General features: G+C 41.1%; 4 non-coding genes across 4 annotated transcripts; all 4 read left to right on the top strand.

Moving 5' to 3' along the window:
- Nucleotides 1-2744: 2744 nt before the first annotated feature.
- Nucleotides 2745-2817, top strand: Trnar-ucg (transfer RNA arginine (anticodon UCG)). The gene has a single exon. It is a non-coding gene; the product is annotated as a tRNA-Arg (tRNA).
- A 452-nt stretch (nucleotides 2818-3269) lies between these two features.
- Nucleotides 3270-3342, top strand: Trnak-cuu (transfer RNA lysine (anticodon CUU)). The gene has a single exon. It is a non-coding gene; the product is annotated as a tRNA-Lys (tRNA).
- An 898-nt stretch (nucleotides 3343-4240) lies between these two features.
- Trnar-ucg (transfer RNA arginine (anticodon UCG)) lies at nucleotides 4241-4313 on the top strand. Its single transcript has one exon. It is a non-coding gene; the product is annotated as a tRNA-Arg (tRNA).
- Nucleotides 4314-4765: 452 nt separating this feature from the next.
- Nucleotides 4766-4838, top strand: Trnak-cuu (transfer RNA lysine (anticodon CUU)). Its single transcript has one exon. It is a non-coding gene; the product is annotated as a tRNA-Lys (tRNA).
- The last annotated feature ends 9906 nt before the right edge of the window (nucleotides 4839-14744 follow it).

The following is a 14744-nucleotide window of genomic DNA, read 5'->3' on the forward strand; positions in this document are numbered from 1 at the left end:
CATATCTGAAACAACGTCAGAAAGTAACTCGTTCGGCTTTTGAGTCACATCAAGTATGTGTGTTAATTTTGACGCCGCTAGCTCTGCAGATTGTCATGCAATTCCTTTACCTCTCAGAAATGATTATGAAATAAAAGTGAAGTACGTGACGAGTGTGACGATAGGAAAACATTAGGCAGCATGGAGAGATCCTGTATGGGACCACCCAACCCAAACGAGTACAGTGTGATCTGCTACCCAGCTGGTATCCAACGAGGCAGCACGGCTAGCTCAGTCGGTAGAGCATGAGACTCTTATTCACAGGGTCGTGGATTCGAGCCGTACGCTGGCCGGAACGGAATTTTTTTCCACTGCAGATGTAAATTACCGATTTTCTGATTAACGTGATGTAATGGAAATAGCAACTTTAAAATTAGCCTACGTCTCCATCAGTCGCAAGAAAACTGTATTTGAAGGTGAAGGTGATTTTGTAGACATGTGTGAAAGTCATGTTCTGAAGTGCAGGTGGTTTTGTTTGGAGAGAACATCGGCTACGTGTCAGATGTGTAGCCAAGCAGTAATGGGTCGCCATAGCTCCAAATATCAGTCGAAAATATGACGTGTTGTCAGCTGAAGTCTGATGATTCAGACGACCGTACGGACGAAGTACGCAAAAGTGCCGCTAGGCGGCGTCTGTTTAGCTCAGTGGTAGAGAATTGATCTAGTAAAGCAGGGTTCGTGAGTTCCATCCTCACAGGAGGAAGACGAATCTTGGAAATCAGTTGCGCATCGTGGCCGTATAGCAAACAGTATCTGTGACGAGGAACAATTAGCGACAGGCGTATTATTAAGAATTACTCAGATGTGATTAAGGCGAATAGCGCAGATAAAGCATTTGCCAAAGCAGTACGGCATAAGGTGGGACTAGGCAGTCAGAATTACATTTTATAGATGTATTTCTCACAAATCTCAGAGCCACTCGCGGTCGTCGTCGTCGTCGTCGTTGTCGTCGGTGTCGCCACCGCCGCTTCTGCAGAAGCAGCAAATGGCCATCGTAGCAAATGCGGTGAGGGACACCCTGCCCTCGATTCCGAATGCTCAAAGAGTGTGGTTTTGTTTTCCTGTCTATGTTTGGTCGGTCTCGTAAGAGGTTGAATGTAACGAATGGATGGGAAAGTGTAAGGGGCAGCGGCTGTGTGGTACGAAAACACAATGCCTCAGGGGCGTGAGCGTTTCGAGATGAGTCGTATATAAGTTGCACTTGGTAGTCAGTAACCGTGTGGGCTAATGGATAAGGCGTCGGACTTCGGATCCGAAGATTGCAGGTTCGAATTGTGTCATGGTCGTGTTTTTCCAGTTCTGAAAAAACAAACATACCGTTTTAATGTAGCAATTGAGCAGTACGAAACCGTCTGAATGTTGCTATTGACCATTCTGTGCTTGGAGATGGTCTTGAGCCTAAAACACACACAACAAAACCGGTGTTAACTAGCGAAATGGTCGGCAGAGTGCCCTCACCGCGAGTTTTGACTGGCACTTGCATATCTGAAACAATGTCAGAAAATAACTCGTTCGGCTTTTGAGTCACATCAAGTATGTGTGTTAATTTTGACCCTGCTAGCTCTGCAGATTGTCATGCAATTCCTTTACCTCTCAGAAATGATTATGAAATAAAAGTGAAGTACGTGACGAGTGTGACGTTAGGAAAACTTTACTCAGCATGGAGAGATCCTGTATGGGACCACCCAACCCAAACGAGTACAGTGTGATCTGCTACCCAGCAGGTATCCAACGAGGCAGCACGGCTAGCTCAGTCGGTAGAGCATGAGACTCTTATTCACAGGGTCGTGGATTCGAGCCCTACGCTGGCCGGAACGGAATTTTTTTCCACTGCAGATGTAAATTACCGATTTTCTGATTAACGTGATGTAATGGAAATAGCAACTTTAAAATTAGCCTACGTCTCCATCAGTCGCAAGAAAACTGTATTTGAAGGTGAAGGTGATTTTGTAGACATGTGTGAAAGTCATGTTCTGAAGTGCAGGTGGTTTTGTTTGGAGAGAACATCGGCTACGTTTCAGATGTGTAGCCAAGCAGTAATGGGTCGCCATAGCTGCAAATATTAGTCGAAAATATGAAGTGTGGTCAGCTGAAGTCTGATGATTCAGATGACCGTACGGACGAAGTACGCAAAAGTGCCGCTAGGCAGCGCCTGTTTAGCTCAGTGGGAGAGCATTGGTCTAGTAAACCAGGTTTGGTGAGTTCCATCCACACAGGAGGAAGACGAATCTTGGAAATCAGTTGCGCATCGTGGCTGTATAGCAAACAGTATCTGTGATGAGGAACAATTAGCGACAGGCGTATTATTAAGAATTACTCTCAGATGTGATTAAGGCGAATGGCGCAGATAAAGCAATTGCCAAAGCAGTATGGCATAAGGTGAAACGAGGCAGTCTGAATTACATTTTATAGATGTATTTCTCACAAATCTCAGGGCCTCTCGCTGTCGTCGTCGTCGTCGTCGTCGTCGTCGTCGTCGCCGCCGCCGCCGCTTCTGCAGAAGTAGCAAGTGGCCATCGTTTCCGAATGCGCAAAGTTAGTGGTCTTCTTTTCCTGTCTATGTTTGGTCGGTCTCGTAAGAGTTTGAATGTAACGAATTGGTGGGAAAGAGTGAGGGGCAGCGGCTGTGTGGAACGAAAACACAATTCCTCAGGGGCGTGAGCGTTTCGAGATAAGTCGTATATAAGTTGTACTTGATTGTCAGTGACCATGTGGCCTAATGGATAAGGCGTCGGGCTTCGGATCCGACGATTGCAGGTTCGAATCCTGTCACGGTCGTGTTTTTCCAGTTCTGAAAAAGAAACATACCGTTTTAATGTAGCAATTGAGCAGTACGAAACCGTCTGAATGTTGCTGTTGACCATTCTGTGCATGGAGATGGACTTGAGCCTGAAACACACACAACAAGACCGGTGTTAACTAGCGAAATGGTCGGCAGAGTGCCCTCACCGCGAGTTTTGACTGGCACTTGCACATCTAAAACAACGTCGGGAAGTAACTCGTTCAGCTTTTGAGTCACATCAAGTATGTGTGTTAATTTTGACGCCGCTAGCTCTGCAGATTGTCATTCAATTCCTTTACCTCTCAGAAATGATTATGAAATAAAAGTGAAGTTCGTGACGAGTGTGACGTTAGGAAAACATTAGGCAGCATGGAGAGATTCTGTATGGGACCACCCAACCCAAACGAGTACAGTGTGATCTGCTACCCAGCAGGTATCCAACGAGGTAGCACGGCTAGCTCAGTCGGTAGAGCATGAGACTCTTATTCACAGGGTCGTGGGTTCGAGCCCTACGCTGGGCGGAACGGAATTTTTTTCCGCTGCAGATATAAATTACCGATTTTCTGATTAACGTGATGTAATAGCAACTTTAAAATTTGCCTACGTCTCCATCAGTCGCAAGAAAACTGTATTTGAAGGTGAAGGTGATTTTGTAGACTTGTGTGCAAGTCATGTTCTGAAGTGCAGGTGGCTTTGTTTGGAGAGAACATTGGCTACGTTTCAGATGTGTAGCCAAGCAGTAATGGGTCGCCATAGCTGCAAATATTAGTCGAAAATATGAAGTGTTGTCAGCTGAAGTCTGATGAATCAGACGACCGTACGGACGAAGTACGCAAAAGTGCCGCTAGGCGGCGCCTGTTTAGCTCTGTGGTAGAGCATTGGTCTAGTAAACCAGGTTTGGTGACTTCCATCCTCACAGGAGGAAGACGAATCTTGGAAATCAGTTGTGCATCGTGGCCATATAGCAAACAGTATCTGTGATGAGGAACAATTAGCGACAGGCGTATTATTAAGAATTACTCTCAGATGTGATTAAGGCGAATGGCGCAGATAAAGCATTTGCCAAAGCTGTACAGCATAATGTGGGACGAGGCAGTCTGAATTACATTTTATAGATGTATTTCTCACAAATCTCAGAGCCTGTCGCGGTCGTCGTTGGCGTCGCCGTCGCTGCTTCTGCAGAAGTAGCAAATGGCCATCGTAGCAAATGCGGCGAGGGACACCCTGCAATCGATTCCGAATGCGCAAAGTGTGTGGTCTTGTTTTCCTGTCTATGTTTGGTCGGTCTCGTAAGTGGTTGAATGTAACGAATGGGTGGGAAAGAGTAAGGGGCAGCGGCTGTGTGGAACGAAAACACAATTCCTCAGGGGCGTGAGCGTTTCGAGATAAGTCGTATATAAGTTGTACTTGATTGTCAGTGACCGTGTGGCCTAATAGATAAGGCGTCGGACTTCGGATTCGAAGATTGCAGGTTCGAATCCTGTCACGGTCGTGTTTTTCCAGTTCTGAAAAAGAAACATACCGTTTTAATGTAGCAATTGAGCAGTACGAAACCGTCTGAATGTTGCTGTTGACCATTCTGTGCATGGAGATGGTCTTGAGCCTGAAACACACACAACAAGACCTGAGTTAACTAGCGAAATGGTCGGCAGAGTGCCCTCACCGCGAGTTTTGACTGGCACTTGCACATCTAAAACAACGTCGGGAAGTAACTCGTTCGGCTTTTGAGTCACATCAAGTATGTGTGTTAATTTTGACGCCGCTAGCTCTGCAGATTGTCATGCAATTCCTTTACCTCTCAGAAATGATTATGAAATAAAAGTGAAGTTCGTGACGAGTGTGACGTTAGGAAAACATTAGGCAGCATGGAGAGATTCTGTATGGGACCACCCAACCCAAACGAGTACAGTGTGATCTGCTACCCAGCAGGTATCCAACGAGGCAGCACTGCTAGCTCAGTTGGTAGAGCATGAGACTCTTATTCACAGGGTCGTGGGTTCGAGCCCTATGCTGGACAAAACGGAATTTTTTTCCGCTGCAGATGTAAATTACCGATTTTCTGATTAACGTGATGCAATGGAAATAGCAACTTTAAAATTTGCCTACGTCTCCATCAGTCCCAAGAAAACTGTATTTGAAGGTGAAGGTGATTTTGTAGACATGTGTGAAAGTCATGTTCTGAAGTGCAGGTGGTTTTGTTTGGAGTGAACATCGGCTACGTGTCAGATGTGTAGCCAAGCAGTAATGGGTCGCCATAGCTGCAAATATTAGTCGAAAATATGAAGTGTTGTCAGCTGAAGTCTGATGATTCAGACGACCGTACGGACGAAGTACGCTAAAGTGCCGCTAGGCGGCGCCTGTTTAGCTCAGTGGTAGAGCATTGGTCTAGTAAACCAGGGTTCGTGAGTTCCATCCTCACAGGAGGAAGACGAATCTTGGAAATCAGTTGCGCATCGTGGCAGTATAGCAAACAGTATCTGTGATGAGGAACAGTAAGCGACAGGCGTATTATTAAGAATTACTTTCAGATGTGATTAAGGCGAATGGCGCAGATAAAGCATTTGCCAAAGCGGTACAGCATAATGTGGAACGAGGCAGTTTGAATCACATTTTATGGATGTATTTCTCACAAATCTCAGAGCCTCTCGCGGTCGTCTTCGTCGCCGCTGCCGCTTCTGCAGAAGTAGCAAATGGCCATCGTAACAAATGCGGCGAGGGACACCCTGCCATCGATTCCGAATGCGCAAAGTGTGTGGTCTTGTTCTCCTGTCTATGTTTGGTGAGTGGTGACGAGTATGTGGGTGCACTGGGACAAAGCCTAGCACTAACTGCCACTGACCCCTTGCCACCATCTGCCTGGCCCACTTGATATATGTATAAAGAGAAAGTTTTTTTTTGTATATTCGTATACAGATGGTTTGGGAAATCAATAAAAAAAATTCAATCTTTCTTTGAATTAATACGAGTCGTGATGGATGTGAGGGGGCACTGGGTCAAGGCCTAACAATAACAGCCCCTGACTCCTTCCTGCCATCCGCCTGGCCCACTTGATATATGTATAAAGAGAAAGTTGGTTTTTTTGATATGTTCATTTACATATGGTTTGGGAAATAAATAAAAAAATTAAATGTTTCTTTAGAATCAATGTGAGTGGTGACGGGTATGAGGGGGCACTGGGACAAGGCTTGGTACTAACTGCCCCTGACACCTTGCCGCCATCTGCCTGGCCCTCTTGATATATGTATAATGAGAAAGTTGGTTTTTTTGATATGCTCATTTACATATGGTTTGGGAAATAAATAAAAAAAATTCAATGTTTCTTTAGAATCAATGTGAGTGATGACTGGTATGAGGTGGCACTCTGAAAAGGTCTAGCACTAACTACCCCTGACTCCTTGCCGCCATCTGCCAGGCCCACTTGATATATGTACAAAGAGAAAGTTGGTTTTGTTTATATGTTCATATACATATGGCTTGGGAAACCAATAAAAAAAACTTCAATGTTTCTTTAGAATTAATGTGAGTGTTGACGGGTATGAGGGGGCACTGGGACAAGGCCTAGCACTAAATGAACCTAACTCCTTGCCACCACCTGCCTGGCCCTTTGGCCCACTTGATATACGTATAAAGAGAAAGTTGGTCTCTTTATATGTTCATTTACATATGGTTTGGGAAATAAATACAAAAAATGCAATGTTTCTTTACAATTAATGTGAGTGGTGACGGGTATGGAGGGGCATTGGGACAAGGCCTAGCCCTAACTGAACGTGACACATTGCTGCCAACCGCCTGGCCCACTTGAAATATGTATAAAGAAAAATTTGTTTTTTTGATATGTTCATTTACATATGGTTTGGGAAATCAGTAAAAAAAAATCAATATTTGCTTAGAATCAATGTTAGATGTGATGCGTATGAGGGGGCACTGGGACAAAGCCTAGCACTAACTACCCCTGACTCCTTGCCGACATCTGCCTGGCCCACTTGATATATGTATAAAGAGAAAGTTGTTTTTTTTTATATGTTCATTTACATATGGTTAGGGAAATAAAGAAAAAAAATTCAATGTTTCTTTAGAATTAATGTGAGTGGTGATGGGTATAAGGGGGAACTGGTACAAGGCCTAGCACTGACACCTTGCCGTCATCTGCCTGGCCCACTTGGTATATATATAAAGAGAAAGGTTTTTTTTATATGTTCATTTACATATGGTTTTGGAAATCAATTAAAAAAATTCAATGTTTCTTTAGAATCAATGTGAGTGGTGACGGGCATGAGGGGGCACTGGGAAAAGCCCCAGCACAAACTGCCCCTGACTACTTGCCGCCATCTGCCTGGCCCACTTGATATATGTATAAAGAGAAATTTGTTTTTTTTTTATATGTTCATTTACATATGGTTAGGGAAATGAAGAAAAAAAATTCAATGTTTCTTTAGAATCAATGTGAGTGGTGATGGGTATGAGGGGCACTGGAACAAAGCCCAGCACTGACTCCTTGTCGTAATCTGCCTGGCCCACTGATATATGTATAAAGAGAAAGTTGGTTTTTGATATGTTCAGTTACATATGCTTAGGGAAATAAATAAAAAATATTCAATGTTTCTTTAGAATCAATGTGAGTGTTGAGGGTATGTGGGGGCACTTGATCAAGGCTTAGCAATAACTGACCGTGACTCCTTGCAGCCATCTGCCTGGCACATTTGATATATGTACAAAGAGAAAGTTGTTTTTTTATATGCTCATTTACATATGGTTTGAAAATAAATAAAAAAAATTGAATGTTTCTTTAGAATCAATGTGAGTGGTGACGGGTATGAGGGGGCACTGGGACAAGGCCTAGCAGTAACTGCCCCTGACTCTTTACCGAGATCAGCCTGGCCCTCTTGATATATGTATAAAGAGAAAGATATTTTTATATGTTCATTTACATATTGTTGTGGAAATCAATAAAAAGTTCAATGTTTCTTTAGAATCGATGTGAGCTGTGATGAGTATGAGGGGGCACTGGGACAAGTCCTAGCACTAACTGCCCCTGACTCCTTGCCGCACTCTGCCTGTCCCACTTGATATATGTATAAAGAGAAAGTTTTTTTTTGTATGTTCATTTACATATGGTTAGGGAAATAAATAAAAATTTCAATGTTTCTTTAGAATCAAAGTGAGTGGTGACGTCTATGAGGGGGCACTGGAACAATTCCTAGCACTGACTCCTTGTCGTAATCTGCCTGGCCCACTGATATATGTATAAAGAGAAAGTTGGTTTTTGATATGTTCAGTTACATATGGTTAGGGAAATAAATAAAAAAATTAAATGTTTCTTTAGAATCAATGTGAGTGGTGAGGGTATGAGGGGGCACTTGAACAAGGCTTAGCAATAACTGACCGTGACTCCTTGAAGCCATCTGCCTGGCACATTTGATATATGTACAAAGAGAAAGTTGTTTTTTTTTATATGCTCATTTACATATGGTTTGAAAATAAATAAACAAAATAGAATGTTTCTTTAGAATCAATGTGAGCTGTGATGAGTATGAGGGGGCACTGGGACAAGGCCAAGCACTAACTACCCCAGACCCCTTGCCGCACTCTGCCTGTCCCACTTGATATATGTATAAAAAGAAAGTTGTTTTTTTTATATGTTCATTTACATATGGTTAGGGAATAAATGAAAATTTCAATGTTTCTTTAGAATAAAGTGTGTCGTGACAGGAATGAGGGGGCACTGGAACAAGGCCTAGCACTGACTCCTTGTCGTAATCTGCCTGGCCCACTGATATATGTATAAAGAGAAAGTTGGTTTTTGATATGTTCAGTTACATATGGTTAGGGAAATGAATAAAAAAATTAAATGTTTCTTTAGAATCAATGTGAATGGTGAGGGTATGAGGAGGCACTTGAACAAGGCTTAGCAATAACTGACCGTGACTCCTTGCAGCCATCTGCCTGGCACATTTGATATATGTACAAAGAGAAAGTTGTTTTTTTATATGCTCATTTACATATGGTTTGAAAATAAATAAACAAAATAGAATGTTTCTTTAGAATCAATGTGAGCTGTGATGAGTATGAGGGGGCACTGGGACAAGGCCAAGCACTAACTGCCCCAGACTCCTTGCCGCACTCTGCCTGTCCCACTAGATATATGTATAAAAAGAAAGTTGTTTTTTTTTATATGTTCATTTACATATGGTTAGGGAATAAATGAAAATTTCAATGTTTCTTTAGAATAAAGTGTGTGGTGACAGGAATGAGGGGGCACTGGAACATGGCCTAGCACTGACTCCTTGTCGTAATCTGCCTGGCCCACTGATATATGTATAAAGAGAAAGTTGGTTTTTGATATGTTCAGTTACATATGGTTAGGGAAATAAATAAAAAAATTAAATGTTTCTTTAGAATCAATGTGAGTGGTGAGGGTATGAGGAGGCACTTGAACAAGGCTTAGCAATAACTGACCGTGACTCCTTGCAGCCATCTGCCTGGCACATTTGATATATGTACAAAGAGAAAGTTGTTTTTTTATATGCTCATTTACATATGGTTTGAAAATAAATTAAAAAAATTTAATGTTTCTTTTGAATCAATGTGAGTGGTGACGGGTATGAGGTGGCACTGGGACAAGGCCTAGCAGTAACTGCCCCTGACTCTTTACCGAGATCAGCCTGGCCCTCTTGATATATGTATAAAGAGAAAGATTTTTTTATATGTTCATTTACATATTGTTGTGGAAATCAATAAAAAAATTCAATGTGTCTTTAGAATCAATGTGAGCTGTGATGAGTATCAGGGGGCACTGGGACAAGGCCTAGCACTAACTGCCCCTGACTCCTTGCCGCACTCTGCCTGTCCCACTTGATATATGTATAAAAAGAAAGTTTTTTTTTATATATGTTCATTTACATATGGTTAGGGAAATAAATAAAATTTCAATGTTTCTTTAGAATCAATGTGAGTGGTGAGGGTATGAGGGGGCACTTGAACAAGGCTTAGCAATAACTGACCGTGACTCCTTGCAGCCATCTGCCTGGCACATTTGATATATGTACAAAGAGAAAGTTGTTTTTTTATATGCTCATTTACATATGGTTTGAAAATAAATAAAAAAAATTGAATGTTTCTTTAGAATCAATGTGAGTGGTGACGGGTATGAGGGGGCACTGGGACAAGGCCTAGCAGTAACTGCCCCTGACTCTTTACCGAGATCAGCCTGGCCCTCTTGATATATGTATAAAGAGAAAGATATTTTTATATGTTCATTTACATATTGTTGTGGAAATCAATAAAAAGTTCAATGTTTCTTTAGAATCGATGTGAGCTGTGATGAGTATGAGGGGGCACTGGGACAAGTCCTAGCACTAACTGCCCCTGACTCCTTGCCGCACTCTGCCTGTCCCACTTGATATATGTATAAAGAGAAAGTTTTTTTTTTTATATGTTCATTTACATATGGTTAGGGAAATAAATAAAAATTTCAATGTTTCTTTAGAATCAAAGTGAGTGGTGACGTCTATGAGGGGGCACTGGAACAATTCCTAGCTCTGACTCCTTGTCGTAATCTGCCTGGCCCACTGATATATGTATAAAGAGAAAGTTGGTTTTTAATATGTTCAGTTACATATGGTTATGGAAATAAATAAAAAAAATTAAATGTTTCTTTAGAATCAATGTGAGTGGTGAGGGTATGAGGGGGCACTTGAACAAGGCTTAGCAATAACTGACCGTGACTCCTTGCAGCCATCTGCCTGGCACATTTGATATATGTACAAAGAGAAAGTTGTTTTTTTATATGCTCATTTACATATGGTTTGAAAATAAATAAACAAAATAGAATGTTTCTTTAGAATCAATGTGAGCTGTGATGAGTATGAGGGGGCACTGGGACAAGGCCAAGCACTAACTACCCCAGACTCCTTGCCGCACTCTGCGTGTCCCACTTGATATATGTATAAAGAGAAAGTTGTTTTTTTTATATGTTCATTTACATATGGTTAGGGAATAAATGAAAATTTCAATGTTTCTTTAGAATAAAGTGTGTGGTGACAAGAATGAGGGGGCACTGGAACAAGGCCTAGCACTGACTCCTTGTCGTAATCTGCCTGGCCCACTGATATATGTATAAAGAGAAAGTTGGTTTTTGATATGTTCAGTTACATATGGTTAGGGAAATAAATAAAAAAATTAAATGTTTCTTTAGAATCAATGTGAATGGTGAGGGTATGAGGAGGCACTTGAACAAGGCTTAGCAATAACTGACCGTGACTCCTTGCAGCCATCTGCCTGGCACATTTGATATATGTACAAAGAGAAAGTTGTTTTTTTATATGCTCATTTACATATGGTTTGAAAATAAATTAAAAAAATTGAATGTTTCTTTTGAATCAATGTGAGTGGTGACGGGTATGAGGTGGCACTGGGACAAGGCCTAGCAGTAACTGCCCCTGACTCTTTACCGAGATCAGCCTGGCCCTCTTGATATATGTAAAAAGAGAAAGATTTTTTTATATGTTCATTTACATATTGTTGTGGAAATCAATAAAAAAATTCAATGTGCCTTTAGAATCAATGTGAGCTGTGATGAGTATCAGGGGGCACTGGGACAAGGCCTAGCACTAACTGCCCCTGACTCCTTGCCGCACTCTGCCTGTCCCACTTGATATATGTATAAAAAGAAAGTTTTTTTTATATGTTCATTTACATATGGTTAGGGAAATAAATAAAATTTCAATGTTTCTTTAGAATCAATGTGAGTGGTGAGGGTATGAGGGGGCACTTGAACAAGGCTTAGCAATAACTGACCGTGACTCCTTGCAGCCATCTGCCTGGCACATTTGATATATGTACAAAGAGAAAGTTGTTTTTTTATATGCTCATTTACATATGGTTTGAAAATAAATAAAAAAAATTGAATGTTTCTTTAGAATCAATGTGAGTGGTGACGGGTATGAGGGGGCACAGGGACAAGGCCTAGCAGTAACTGCCCCTGACTCTTTACCGAGATCAGCCTGGCCCTCTTGATATATGTATAAAGAGAAAGATATTTTTATATGTTCATTTACATATTGTTGTGGAAATCAATAAAAAGTTCAATGTTTCTTTAGAATCGATGTGAGCTGTGATGAGTATGAGGGGGCACTGGGACAAGTCCTAGCACTAACTGCCCCTGACTCCTTGCCGCACTCTGCCTGTCCCACTTGATATATGTATAAAGAGAAAGTTTTTTTTTTATATGTTCATTTACATATGGTTAGGGAAATAAATAAAAATTTCAATGTTTCTTTAGAATCAAAGTGAGTGGTGACGTCTATGAGGGGGCACTGGAACAATTCCTAGCACTGACTCCTTGTCGTAATCTGCCTGGCCCACTGATATATGTATAAAGAGAAAGTTGGTTTTTGATATGTTCAGTTACATATGGTTAGGGAAATAAATAAAAAAATTCAATGTTTCTTTAGAATCAATGTGAGTGGTGAGGGTATGAGGGGGCACTTGAACAAGGCTTAGCAATAACTGACCGTGACTCCTTGCAGCCATCTGCCTGGCACATTTGATATATGTACAAAGAGAAAGTTGTTTTTTTATATGCTCATTTACATATGGTTTGAAAATAAATAAACAAAATAGAATGTTTCTTTAGAATCAATGTGAGCTGTGATGAGTATGAGGGGGCACTGGGACAAGGCCAAGCACTAACTACCCCAGACTCCTTGCCGCACTCTGCCTGTCCCACTTGATATATGTATAAAGAGAAAGTTGTTTTTTTTATATGTTCATTTACATATGGTTAGGGAATAAATGAAAATTTCAATGTTTCTTTAGAATAAAGTGTGTGGTGACAGGAATGAGGGGGCACTGGAACAAGGCCTAGCACTGACTCCTTGTCGTAATCTGCCTGGCCCACTGATATGTGTATAAAGAGAAAGTTGGTTTTTTATATGTTCAGTTACATATGGTTAGGGAAATAAATAAAAAAATTAAATGTTTCTTTAGAATCAATGTGAATGGTGAGGGTATGAGGAGGCACTTGAACAAGGCTTAGCAATAACTGACCGTGACTCCTTGCAGCCATCTGCCTGGCACATTTGATATATGTACAAAGAGAAAGTTGTTTTTTTATATGCTCATTTACATATGGTTTGAAAATAAATTAAAAAAATTTAATGTTTCTTTTGAATCAATGTGAGTGGTGACGGGTATGAGGTGGCACTGGGACAAGGCCTAGCAGTAACTGCCCCTGACTCTTTACCGAGATCAGCCTGGCCCTCTTGATATATGTATAAAGAGAAAGATTTTTTTATATGTTCATTTACATATTGTTGTGGAAATCAATAAAAAAATTCAATGTGTCTTTAGAATCAATGTGAGCTGTGATGAGTATCAGGGGGCACTGGGACAAGGCCTAGCACTAACTGCCCCTGACTCCTTGCCGCACTCTGCCTGTCCCACTTGATATATGTATAAAAAGAAAGTTTTTTTTTATATGTTCATTTACATATGGTTAGGGAAATAAATAAAATTTCAATGTTTCTCTAGAATCAATGTGAGTGGTGAGGGTATGAGGGGGCACTTGAACAAGGCTTAGCAATAACTGACCGTGACTCCTTGCAGCCATCTGCCTGGCACATTTGATATATGTACAAAGAGAAAGTTGTTTTTGTATATGCTCATTTACATATGGTTTGAAAATAAATAAAAAAAATTGAATGTTTCTTTAGAATCAATGTGAGTGGTGACGGGTGTAAGGGGGCACTGGGACAAGGCCTAGCAGTAACTGCCCCTGACTCCTTGCCGACATCTGCTAGGCCCACTTGATATATGTATAAAGAGAAAGTTTTTTTTTATATGTTCATTTACATATGGTTTGGGATATAAATAAAAAAATTTCAGTATTTCTGTAGAATTAATTTGAGTTGTGACGGGTCTGCGGGTGCACTGTGACAAGGTCTACCAAAATGTGCCCCTGACACATTGCCGCCATCTGCCTGGCCCACTTGATACACGTATAAAGAGAAAATTGGGTATTTTTATATGTTCATTTGCATATGGTTTGGGAAATAAATTAAAATAATTCAATGTGTCTATAGCATCAATGTGAGTGGTGACGGGTATGAGGTAGAACTGGGGAAGGCCTAGCACTAACTTCCCCTGACTCCTTGCCGCCATCTGCCTGGTTCATTTGATGTGTTTATAAAGAGAATGTAAGTTTTTTTGATATGTTCATTTATACACGGTTTGGAAATAAATAAAAAAAATTCAATGTTTCATTAGAATCAACGAGTGTGATGACGGGTATGAGGTAGAACTGGGACAAGGCATAGCACTAACTTCCCCTGACACCTTGCCGCCATCAGCCTGGCCCACTTGATATATGTACAAAGAAAATGTTGGTTTTTTGATATTTTCATTTACATACGGTTTGGGTAATCAACAAAAAAAAATGCAATGTTATGTAGAATCAATGTGTGGGGCCAAGCACAAACGGCCCCTGCCTCCTTGCTGCCATCTGCCTGCCCCGCTTGATATACGTATAAAGAGAAAATTGGGTATTTTTATATGTTCATTTACATATGGTTTGGGAAATCAATTAAAAAAATTCTATGTGTCTTTAGAATCAACTAGTGTGATGACGGGTATGAGGTAGAACTGGGACAAGGCCTAGCACTAACTTCCCCTGACTCCTTGCCGCCATCAGCCTGGCCCACTTGATATATGTACAAAGAGAAAGTTGGTTTTTTGATATTTTCATTTACATACGGTTTGGGAAATCAATTAAAGAAAATGCAATGTTTCTTTAGAATTAATGTGGGTGGTGTCGGGTATGGAGGAGCATTGGGACAAGGCCTAGCCCTGACTACTTGCTGCCTTCTGCCTGGCCCACTTGATATATGTATAAAGAGAAAGTTGGTTTTTTTGATATTATCATTTA

Source organism: Schistocerca gregaria, chromosome 11 (genome assembly GCF_023897955.1).
Source record: "Schistocerca gregaria isolate iqSchGreg1 chromosome 11, iqSchGreg1.2, whole genome shotgun sequence".
Lineage (NCBI taxonomy): Eukaryota > Metazoa > Arthropoda > Insecta > Orthoptera > Acrididae > Schistocerca > Schistocerca gregaria.